The sequence below is a fragment of the Lontra canadensis genome, unplaced genomic scaffold (assembly GCF_010015895.1).
Source record: "Lontra canadensis isolate GAN:19392208 unplaced genomic scaffold, GSC_riverotter_1.0 scaffold18, whole genome shotgun sequence".
NCBI classification, from domain to species: Eukaryota; Metazoa; Chordata; class Mammalia; order Carnivora; family Mustelidae; genus Lontra; species Lontra canadensis.
The window spans coordinates 3,727,456-3,740,232 of NW_022631012.1; the positions used below are offsets into that span (position 1 = coordinate 3,727,456).

The 12,777-nt window shown below is 35.2% G+C and overlaps 1 protein-coding gene across 5 annotated transcripts in view; it reads left to right on the forward strand.

Moving 5' to 3' along the window:
* The window catches only part of ERBB4 (erb-b2 receptor tyrosine kinase 4), a 1,133,152-nt gene that overhangs the window by 681,317 nt on the left and 439,058 nt on the right, over window positions 1-12,777 (forward strand). The window lies entirely within an intron of this gene.

A 12,777-nucleotide genomic window follows, 5' to 3' on the forward strand; every position in this document is an offset into this window, starting at 1 on the left:
CTATGTTACAAAGTTACAGTAATAGAAACAGTGCAGTATTGGCACAAAAACAGACACATAGATCAACAGAACAAAGTAGAGATCCCTGGAATATACAGCGAAGAAAGGAAATTCTTTTTAATAAATAGTGCTGGGGAAATTAGACAGCAATGTGCAAAAGAATGAAATTGCATCACAGTCTTACACCATAAAGAACAATTAACTCAAAATGAGTTAAAGACTTAACTGTAAGACCTGAAACCATAAAACTCCTAGAAGAAAACAGATAGTAACTTCCTTGACATACCTCTTGGTGATGATATTTTTTTTATTTGCCACCAAAAGTAAAAGCAAAAATCAATAAGTGAGAGTACATAAAACTAAAAAGCTTCTGTTCTTTTTAATTTTTTATAATGTTATGTTAGTCACCATACAGTACATCATTAGTTTTTGAGGTAGTGTTTCATGATTCATTGTTTGAAAATAACACCCAGTGCTCCATGTGATATGTGCCCTCCTTAATTTTCATCACTGGACTTGCCCATACTCCCACTCCCCACCCCTCTAAAACCCTCAGTTTGATTCCTAGAATAGCATGGCATGGAGGACATTAGGAGAAGGAAGGGAAAAATGAAGGGGGCGTAATAAGAGAGGGAGATGAACCATGAGAGACTATGGACTTGGAATCAAAAGCTTTTGTTCTGCAGAGGAAACAGTCAGTGAAATGAAAAAAACAACATATTGAATGGGAAAAAATAATTGCAAATCATATATCTTATAAGGGACTAATACCTGAAATATACAAAGAACTCATGCAACTCAATAGCAAAAAACAAAAAAGACTAAAAAATGGACAGAATAACTGAATAGACATTTTTCTTCAAAGACTTACATGTGGCCAACAGACATGTGAAAAGATGCTTAATATCATTAATCATCAGGGAAATAGAAGTCAGAACAACAGTGAGATATCACTTTACACCTGTTAGAATGGTTATTGTCAAAAAACAAAAACAAAAAAATATTAATAAGACTGTGTAGAAAAAAGAAGCCTCATACACTGTTGGTGCAAATGTATATTGGTGCAACTGTTATGGAAAACAGTATGTTTCCTCAAAAAAATGAAAAATAAAAATACCATACAATCTGATAATTCCACTTCTAGATATTTATCTAAAGATAGAAAAAAGATAATTTGAAAAGATTTATGCATCCCAGTATTCATTGCAGTATTATTTATAATGCTCAAGATATGGAAACAGTGTAAATGAATAGACAAATCATGAGTAAAACAAGTCAGATAGAGAAAAACAAATACAATATGATTGCTATTAGATGTGAAATCAAAAGAAAAATCTAAGCTCACAGATAGAACTGATTGGCGATGTCAAGGGGCAGGGATTGAGCAGGTGGGAGAAAGGAATGAACTATTTTTTTCCTTTTTTAATTTAAATTGAATAAAATTTTTTAAAAAATCAGAAATTAATATACATCTATGTATAGATATATCTTTCCTCAAAATATTCACAGTATAGTTCCGTGAAGGAAAAAAAGTCTACATTTTATTCCCCAATCTATGGAATATTAGGTGGAAATTTTTTTTAAGTTTCTATTTACATTTCAATTAGTTAACATACAGTGTAATATTAGCTTCAGGTATGCAATATAGTGATTCAACACTTCCATACAAGACCTGGTAGTCCTCACAAGTGCACTCCTCCTTATTCCCCATCACCTGTCTCACCCATCCACCCGCCCACCTCCCATCTGGTAACCATCAGTTTGTTCTCTATAGTTAAGAGTCTATTTCTTGGTTTGCCCCTTTCTCTTTTTTACCCCCTTTACTCGTTTGTTTTGTTTCTTAAATTCCACAGGAGTGAAATTATGGTATTTGTCTTTTTCTGACGGATTTATTTCACTTAGTGTAATACTCTCTAGCTCCATCCACATCATTGCAAATTGCAAGAGTTCATTCTTTTTTATGGCTGAGTAATATTCAGTGTACAAACACACACACACACACACACACACACACACACACACACACACACACATTCTTCATTCATTCATTACTTGATGGATACTTGGGCTGTTTCCAAAATTTGGCTACTGTAGATAATACTGCTATAAACATTGGAGTGCATGTATCCCTTTGAATTAGTAATTTTGTATTCTTCTGGTAAATACCCAGTAGCACAATTTCTGGATCATAGCATAGTTCTATTTTTAACTTTTTGAAGAATCTTCATACCGTTTCCCAGCATCAGCTTGCCTTCCTACCAGCAATGCAAGGGGATTCCCCTTTGTCCACATCCTGGCCAATGGAATATTTTTTTTTAATTAAAATTTTAGAAATTCTGTTACAATCATGTAGGTAACCCCAAAATGAGTGGCAGAAGAGACAGGAAGGAGAAGAAAACAATTTGGAGATAGAGAAGCAAGATGATGGGTACTGAGTCATGTCCTAGAAAAAGCAGACCTCAAAGAGGACACTGGGCTCTTACTGAATATGAGTTGGTATAAGTCATAGATACTCAGAAGTCTTATGGTTTCTCAAAGGAATTATAACCAACAATCCACCCAGTTAAGTCATTGGCTTTCATGGAAGTTTAAATGTAAAGTTAAACAGGTTTTTATAGGGCTATTTTTAGAAGAAACTACTAAAGAGAGCTTAAAATTATGAAGGAACCCAACTTACTAAATATGTTAATATAATTTATATTTTATAATACTCCTAGAAAAATACAACAAGGGCATTCAGAATATAAAACTGTTTGTTCACCACTTATTTGTGGAACATAAGGAACAGTGTGGAGGACATTAGAAGAAGGAAGGTAAAAATGAAGGGGGAGAAAAGAGAATGGGAGATGAAACATGAGAGACTATGGACTCTGTGGAAACAAACTGATCATTTTAGAAACGAGGGGTGAGGGGATGAGTGAGTTTGGTAATGGGTATTAAGGAGGGCACAGATTGCGTGGAGCACTAGGTGTTATACACAAACAATGAATCATGGAACTACATCAAAAACTAATGATGAACTGTATGGTGACCAACAAAACACAATTTAAAAGAATGTTTGTTAAATACATATCAGAGCTGAAGTTTTTGTTTTTGTCCAGTGTTATTTTAAGCAATATGATTTAATTTTTGCATTGTTTTACCTTAGTTCAACATTTATTGGAAATTTTCTTATGTGTCAGGCAATTTGCTATGTTCTAATGTTACTAAAATAACAAATTGGCCTCCACAGTCTAATAAATCAAATCTGGAGTGTTAGAGAAAAAAATGTAAACAGACCATTAATGCTCCTAGCTGATAAAATGCTATAATAAAGATGCAGTGATTATTATAGGATAACAACTGGGAAGGCTGGAGATACTATGTTAGATAAGGTTACATTTAAGCCAAGTCTTACAGGGTGAACAGGTGTGTGCTAGAGCAGGAGGGAGGTATGTTAATCAGACACAGAGAGAAGAGAGTGATTATATACAGGAGAAGTTATCATATTGCTATAATATACCAACGTTGTTCTAGCTATGGTTGTAAGCTTACATATACGAAGCTTCAGGCAATCTGGCTTCAAAGTCTGGACTCTTAACCACATGTTGTACTGCTTTTCATAATAACATAGCATGTTCTGGAATGATTGAAGCCATTCATTGTGATTGGATCAAAGGGTTCATGTAATGGAATGATTAAAAATCAAATGAAAAATTATTGAGAGAAGATTCTAAAGGGGCTTATGTGCTGTATTGGGGATATTTAGACTCTTAGAGGAAATGTTAACTCATCAAACTTTTTTTTTTTTTGGTAGGATGTTTGATTTTAGAAAAAAAATCAAGAAAAAGATACTTTTTAGGAGGCTGTTGCAATAGACCTTATGAGAGGTGAGCGAAGTTGGGACGTAGACATTTTAAAAATGATGAACTTGAGGCTGTATTTGAGAAACTGGTGAAAAATTGAGGCAGAAAAATATTGAGAGATATAGTGAAAAGGCATGGACAATGACACCAAATAATTTTTAAAGTATTTATTAATTCAGTCATTCAACATATTTTAAAATATGCAATGTAGATTATTAGGCACTAACCATGGAATAAAGGAAATAAAAAGAATAAATCAGTGTTTCTTTCACCAAAACACAACCTGATAGTTGAGCTACAGGACACAGAGTATCAATTTAAAAAGATAGAAATGATCATTTATGAATGTTATTTATTATTTTTAAAAGATAATTCTGTAGTTTTGCACTCACACTAACATATTCAATATGGCTTGATTCCACTGTGGCATCTAGTTTGCAAATTCATATAAACCATTTATGTTTCATTTGAAAGGATCAGCCATATTAGGAAAATTTTGTTGGCTAACCATAAAACTCTTTAGCAATATCCACCTAGGGGTACAAGAATGATTTGAGTTCACAAAACCTGGAGAGGCATAGTTAGAGTTCAGCAGAATTTCATTAATTTCCCAATTGTTTTTGCTTCAATGATAAAATTTCTGGGAGATTAAGAGTTATTTCTTTTCTAGATACCCTTTATCTTCCTCTCTAGCTTAACTTTCCACCACTCCCCAGGACAGACCCTCAACACTGTAAGAAGGCATTTCACCCTCCTCTAAACAGGCGAGGTTCTTTCCTATCTAAAAATGTCTGACCTGAAATCTGCAAAGATGAGCATTAATCAGAGGAGGAGCTACTACCCAGGAAGACCCTCTAGATATCCATGTGGTCTAAGATTTCATAGTAAGATCTCCTAACTGTAGAAAGTTATATGGATCTCATTCCATTTTTAAGTGGATGCTATGACTGTAAATGATGCTTTCATCATTTACAAAGCAAAGCAAAGAGTGCTAGTGATTTCTCTAGCAAAGCAGTTGAATTCCTCAATCTTGGGATTAATCATTATGGAATGGAATGAGCACGTGTAATGCAAAAGCTGGAAAATGGATTCTAATATGAACATTTATTATATTATGAGTGTTTAAATTGCCCCACAACGATTTAACCTAACAGCTGATTTCATTAAAAATGTGCTGTATATATATATTATATAAAAATATATATATATATTTCCCACAAACATTCAATCTAACAGCTGATCTCATTAAAAATGTGCTTTATAAGTATGTATACATATATACATTCCATGTGTTTTTTTTTTTTTTTTTTTAAAGAGAGAGATCACAAGTAGGCAGAGAGGCAGGAGGAGCGAGAGAGAGAGGGAAGCGGGCTCCCCGCCGAGCAGAGAGCCCAATGCGGGACTCGATCCCAGGACCCCTGAGATCATGACCTGAGCCGAAGGCAGGGGCTTAACCCACTGAGCCACCCAGACACCCTCCATGTGATTTTTAAAAAAAAAAAAATTATGTTTAAGGTCTTACCATTTTTGATGTTATGCTTGCTATTTTTATAAGTTTATAAACTTTCTTTTAAAATTATATATTACTATTTTCTGCATTAATTTTTATCCTTATTTTATCACTTAAATCCTGGATGATGTGTGTGTTTATATAATTATAAATTTTGCCCTGTGCAGATCTATGTATTTGCGGAAACATTCAATTCTTGCAAATGATTATAAGATGATTTCACTGGAGAAAATATGAGTTTCAGGCCCATTTGCCAATTTTCTGCCTGGATTGTTGCTTTTATATAACTGAGTCAAAACTCTTAAGGAATATAGGGTATAGCAGATACAATGATTTAACATTAACTATACTGTTTCTATCCCCATTGACAAAATTAATAAGCATCTAAAAATTTTTACAGACTAAGTTGCCATATTATACATTTTATATTCTTTGACACTTCAGAATACTTGTATACTTCAAATTACATTAGAATTACAGAACACTTAAAAAGCAAAATAAGGGGCGCCTGGGTGGCTCAGTGGGTTAAAGCTTCTGCCTTCGGCTCAGGTCATGATCCCAGGGTCCTGGGATCGAGTCCTGCATCGGGCTCTCTGCTCAGCAGGGTGCCTGCTTCCCCATCTCTCTCTGCCTCTCTGCCTACTTGTGATCTCAGTCTGTCATATTAATAAAAAAATATTAAAAAAAAAAACAAAATAAGAATCTCAGGTAATTTAGGTCAATGTGTTCATTGTCATAGATCTGTTGGTATATTTTAAAATTTATATTTGCTTTTATTAACAAGTAATTGAAGATTTTTGTAGGAAAACAGGATTAGATAATATATTTTAAAAACAATGTGATTAATACTGGTCACAGAATCAACACATTCTATTTTGCTGGCTCACTTTTTAAATGTCTATAAAAGTCTGCATTTGCTCCTCCATTTATATAATTCACACTTGATTATAGGACTGAAAAAATGCATACCCTTTAGGTTTTAGATATGATCAGAGCAGTATTCGTATTATCAGAAGACTTTGCTTTGATTGTCCCGCTCTAACAAGCTCTCTGAAGACCTATACTCATACTTCTACAGTAACACAGTATTATTATAGAGCTCTGACCAAACAATTTAGGAATCTTTAGACATGATTTCTTGAGTTTCTGATACTAAATTCTATAAAATGTTTGTTGAGGGAGGCATTGCCTAGGTGTCCTTAGACAGGAATAAGCTAGTCAGGCTCATAAAACAGAAAAAAGTCCAAAGAATAGTAAAGGTAGGGCATTATAGAAATTGTGGTCAAAGTGGAGCCCAGGGAAAAATCATATAATACTATTTATAGGTCACAGTAAAAGTTTTCATATTTTCTGATTACAAGAGCAAGCAACTGTAGGGCTTTAAATGTACATACTTTTATTTATTTTATGTTTCACAGTTAGGAAATTCTCACTTTACTCCAAGAGAGCATATCAGTGGGGATGGAAATAATGTAGCCATTTTATAATCTATTTTTGGAGCTAGAATTGGCAAGACTTATAGTTGGATTGGGTTACAAATAGTAATGACTTCTTGCCCTTTGGTCTGAGTCGGTAGATGGATGATAGTACCATTAACTCTATGGGGAGCTCTGTTGGGGGAGAACTATGTTGGAGGGCTATTCTTAGTGCCTAATAGACACCAAATAGTCACAAATAAGATGCTCTTTATTCTTGGAGATTCCCTTTTAAACTAAATCACAAAATCTACTGTAATTTGGTTCAGCATAATGCTTTCTGGTGCCAACATTGTGCATAATTATGACTTATCAAAGCAAAATTATGTTTTCCTATGAAACAGATAAAATTATTATCAACCTATTTTACTTTGCAAAGGATCATCATCTAAATATTTTTAATAGAATATCCTTTCTTGACAAGATAATCCAAGAAAGAAATTGGATGATAAGTGAGGAGATATCAATCCATGATAAATTAGGAAAAACTTAAGCTTTAGAGACATTTAAGCTTATGGTCAGAAGAGATATTTCCACGTCTCCTGAACAATAATAGATAATGTATATATTTTATTTTGGTTCTATTTACAAAATTATTGAAAGACCTTGAGAGTTTTAATGGATGGCATTGGACAAAGCAAACAGGATACCTGTAATAAAACTTTTAAATTCCTTCCACAATGGACTATCTTAGGACAGTTGTCATCTTTATCATTTTACATCAAGACAGAGATACAAAAAGATTTGTCACGTGTGCAGTTCTTCCTTCCCAAGTCTTTTGATATATAAATACAGAACATTTAAAATAGCCATTCTATATTCAAAATAATAACTGCCCATAACTGCTTAGGGAAAAGCTAATCCAGTCAAATACATGCAATATGAGTATAGTATGTATGTGCCCAATTATCACTTCCAACAAAACATCCCAAACAAAATTCATGCTTTTAAAATCAGAGATAAGAGATTTTGTTACCTGGCATTTTCTGTTAATAATACCACATTTTCCTATTCAGGATCAAATTATGAGTAAAATTATTGCTGTTTTTTTTTTTTCAATTTTCTTGTCATATTTTATGACACTTCACGTTTTTCTATTGTATTTATTATGATAGCATAAGATGTTGAAGTATAACTATACTCCATGGGTTTTCTAAATAGTTACTTTGATTCTAGTATTTTTCCTCTTAAACTTACTTCATCAAGTGCTTATCTTTAACAAATATATACTGAGTACATCTATCTTTAAGGTACCATTCTGATTACTTAGATATAAAGATTTGTACTTTTCATTAATATAGGTGGAAAAACCTTTTTCTGGCTCTATTTCTGTTTGCTTTCCTCCACCTCTCTCTCTTTCTCTCTCTCTCTCTCTCTCTCTCTTTCTCTCCCTCTCTCTTTCTCTCCCTCTCTCTTTCTCTCTTTCTCTGTCTCTCTCTCTCTCCTTCTCTTGTCCCTCTTTGTCTTTAATTTTCTCTCTCTTACAATCTATACTTTAACTTTCTTAGTTTGGATATTTAGCTAATCAGGATTTAATTGTGACATGGTATTGGGATCAAAAAAGAAGGATTAACAATATAATGATTACAAGAATAAACAGAAGAAAAAGTAGTGGATCGAGAGAAATTAAAGTAATATCAGTATGTTAAAAATAAATGAAATTGTTAGATAAATACAGTTTCATATTTGTGAAAGTAGGAGTCACCTAGTCCAGGATGAATTCTCTTTGATAATGATCTTAATATTTTGCTTTTGGTGTTTATTTTTATGTTTTGATTTGATATTCATGTTTAAACACATCAATGTGATATTTTAAGTTGTGGGTCTTTTTTTAAAGATTTTATTTATTATTTGAGATAGAAAGAGCAAGAGAGAGAGCACAAATAGGGGACAGAATGAGAGGGAGAGAGAGGAGCAGATTCCCCGCTGGGCAGGAAGGCCAAGGTGGGCCTCAATCTCAGGACTCTGGGATTATGACCTGAGCTGAAGGGAGATGCTTAACTGACTGAGCCATCCAGGTACCTCTAAATTTTGGGTCTTTCATTAGCTATTGCCCAAAAGTCCAAAATTATAATTCCTGGAAATTAAAACTTTATAATAATCTTACCAAAATAAAATTCCATAAGAAGTAAAAAATATAGATATAAATATAAATATATATTATACATAAACATATATAAATGTATATAATAAATATATGTATAAATATATAAATATGAAATTATTTTTGAATTTTCCCATTTATGTTATCTCCTCTAAATGTCTATGTGTTTGAATGGAAAAGAATTCTGATCAAATCAATATATATTTTATTTAGGGATTTACATATATCCAGCATTGTGCATGATTTTGAGGTAATCAAAAGACTACTTGAATTATTAGAGTTATTTAGATTAAAAGATAATTAGAATGGTGGTTGAGGGACCCTCCTGGAAGTTTCAGGGTCCCTGGGCCTCTGGGTCACAGGAGCAAAGCTGGGTAGGGGGTACAAGGTGGCCGTGTAGGGTTTTCCCGTGGCCACTACTGGTGTGGAGCCATTGGTGGCCTGAGATGATGGTGGCCTGGGCCCAATGGGGCTGCCCTGAATGCTGACCCTGTGGAAGCTGGTCCCCTGAGACCCTGGTACAGCATCAGCCACAAGCTGACCTTCCTTGGCTTGGTGTGCTACCTGTGCATGGCCCACAGTTTTGGCAGCCTTGCATGCAGCCCCATGGGTGCCTGGCATATGTCCCCCACAGATAGGCAGCTGGTGACACCGTCAGAGGTTCCTGACAGGGACTGCTCCAGAGGGGAAGACATGCCATTTGGGAAGATGGCAGAGAGCCTGTTGCAGCTGCTGACCCACTAGGTGGCTGCCAGCCTTGTGAGCTATGCCTGTCTCTTCAAACTCTTCCCTATGGAGGCTTTTGTTGCCACCTTCTGCACCTTTGGATCTAAATGTCACTTTGTTGCAAAAGTTAATTTGGGGCAAGAACTTGCTGGACCTGAACCACCAGGTTCTACACAACTACATGGCCTGCAGCAGCCTGGAGTGGGTGCTCCAGGCAGAGAAGGCACTCCTGGGCCGTGCCAAGGAGAGCCCCAGGAGGAGGAAAATGATCCTCTGATGTGAATTCAGGGCAGGAGTTTGTAAAGTCCCCCAGGCCCATGGGTGATACCTGGTTGCCCATGAACAGTGATTAACAGTCATAAGAACTGAGCTTCAAGGGTCTAATGCCAAGGACCAAGAGCACTGCAACAGTTCAGAAGAGGACAGAGGAAGGGAAAGTAGGCCAAGGTCAGGGAATCAACAGAGGTTTGGAAGACAATCAAACAATGGCAAAGATACTGAATGTGCAGACATGTTTTTTGAGGCTGGGTTTTGAGGAGATCTCAAGACGGCAGCAGGATTTGTGGGAACTTCTGACAGGCTGGTGAGCTTAGGCCCTTATGGCTACCAGCGGTGGACTCTCACTGGGTTCTCTCCCAATGCTTCTGAGGTGCTTCTGTCCATCTCCTGCCTCAGAGCCCTGACAGTGGGGCAGGGGGTCAAGACGGAGGAAAACCAAAAAGAAAAAGCTAACTAAAATGTTGCATTCTATCCATTTCTCCAGTGAATGTTCAGAAGTCTAGGAATTTGTGAGATCTACATAGGTTTTTTGTTGTTGTTGTTGTTTTTATGTGTGTTTTTTTTTTTAAGATTTATTTGACAGACTGAGTTCACAAGTAGGCAGAGAGGCAGGCAGAGAGAGAGAGGGGAAAGCAGGCTCCCTGCCAAGCAGAGAGCCTGATGTGGGGCTCAATCCCAGGACCCTGGGATCATGACCTGAGCCGAAGGCAGAGGCCTTAACCCACTGAGCCATCCAGGCACCCCCACATAGGTTCTTATATTGAGTAAGAATCGGAATGTTGCTTCCTATTTTGTTTCATGCTCAAGTTTTTTATATTATCTTACTCATACTTAGCTATTTTTAGGTTTTGCCATATAAAATTGCCTTTTTTTCTCTAGGTAAAATAATGATCAAATATCCACAGTTTTATACAGTTCAATTTATTTCAAATTCTTTGAGGAAAGTATCTGTACTATACATTTACAAGATTTCTTCACCCATTCTAAAAGTTCCTGTCCCCTCCACCCCCATATGGCACAAAATAGACAATAAAACAGCATTAATTTGTGATTAAAAAGATAAGAGTTTCAAGTGTACAGTGTTCTCAGGAATAATTCTAATTAGTTTTCACTTATGAACATTTTCTGTAGATGTGTGAATAGGACTCTATGGGAAATAACTTTTTCTGATCTATGACACCAAAAGAAAATGCCATCATCCCTTAAAGAAAAATATTAAGGGCAAAGTAATTTTTTAACTGAATTTAAAACATAGTGTAAAAACTGTTTTATTTTCTGCTAATAAGAAACAGAATTTGTAGTATTAATTTGGCCTAAAAAACTATTCATTGTGATTTTTATCATCATGTAATTATTGTTAAATTATAAAATTATTTTTTTTATACCTTTAGCAAATAAACATGGGGCATATTAAAAGTCAGCATGAAAAACTTTGGAGTTCTCCCTTAAAATAGACACTTTCTAGATCTCATGATTGTTTACATGCCATGCAACAAGAATTGTAAATGACATTTTAAAGAGATGTATAGCTCTTCTTTTTATTAGTGTCTTTGAATATTTCAATAACAATGAGGTCAATTAAAATTTTATTGAATGATTACATTTTATATGGACTTAGATGCAAGCAACTAAGTAATTTAAAATGGTAAAGGTAGAAATATAAAAGGAATTGCCCTTTTTATAACATGACATTATCTATTATGCCTTAAAAAAATCCTTTGTTGGCTTTGAGAGTAATCAAAAATTTTTTTTTAAAGATTTCTTTTTTTATTTATCTGACAGACAGATCACAAGTAGGCAGAGAGGCAGGCAGAGAGAGGCAGGAGGAGGCAGGCTCCCTGCTGAGCAGAGAGCCCGATGTGGGACTCGATCCCAGGACCCTGAGATCATGACCTGAGCAGAAGGCAGAGGCTTTAACCACTGAGCCACCCAGGTGCCCCGAGAGTAATCAAAAATTTAATATGATCATTCTATTACCTCATTAGTCAGCATTACAGATCCTCTATGCTGGTGTATTGGTGTCCTTATTGTTTACTGATCACATACATTTATTCCACTTTCTGAGTTGTTTGGTTTAGTTGTGTTTCCCTTGTGGCCCAGAGCCTCAAACCCCACCTCTCCAAGAATAATAAGATTCCTTTGTTTTTATAACTATTTTAATTCATTTTTTAAGGTTTTTTGTTTGTTTTTGTTTGTTTGTTTGTTTTAATTTTAGAGATAGAGAATGTCAGAGCAGAGGGGAGGGGCAAAAAGAAGGGAGAGAGAATCCTCAAGCAGACTCCCTGTTGAGCATGGAGCCTGGTGCAGGCTTCATACCCTGATCTTGAGATCAGGACCTGAACCAAAATCAAGAGTTGGCCACTTAACCACTGAGCCACCCAAGCACCCCTTATAACTATTTTAATTCTTAAAGATAACCAAGAGCTAATTTTTTATCCTCTCTGTTTCCTTTCAGAACTCAGATCACTTTTGTCTATTTGTCTCTTTAGTCCTTAGGGAAATAACAGTGTTTCCTAGCTAGCCACATCACATGGATACACTATGGTATCAGTGAGACAGAATGATCACTCCATATAACAGACTGATGGAAGATCAATATATATATCTTCTATAGAACTTAGAACTTAGCATAAAGCCAAACATCTAAGTACTTCACTGTTAGTCTCTAGTTAATATTAGTAGAGTCTTTTTGATAATGTTGGTGGTGATGATATTCAGATTGTTTTTGCATTCTATCAATATTGCCTTTGGTTTTTCCCTAATTCTTCTAGAGATACATTTCCTTTTATCTCAAAAAGAAACAGCATTAAGAAATAATTTATTTTTATACCACATTAT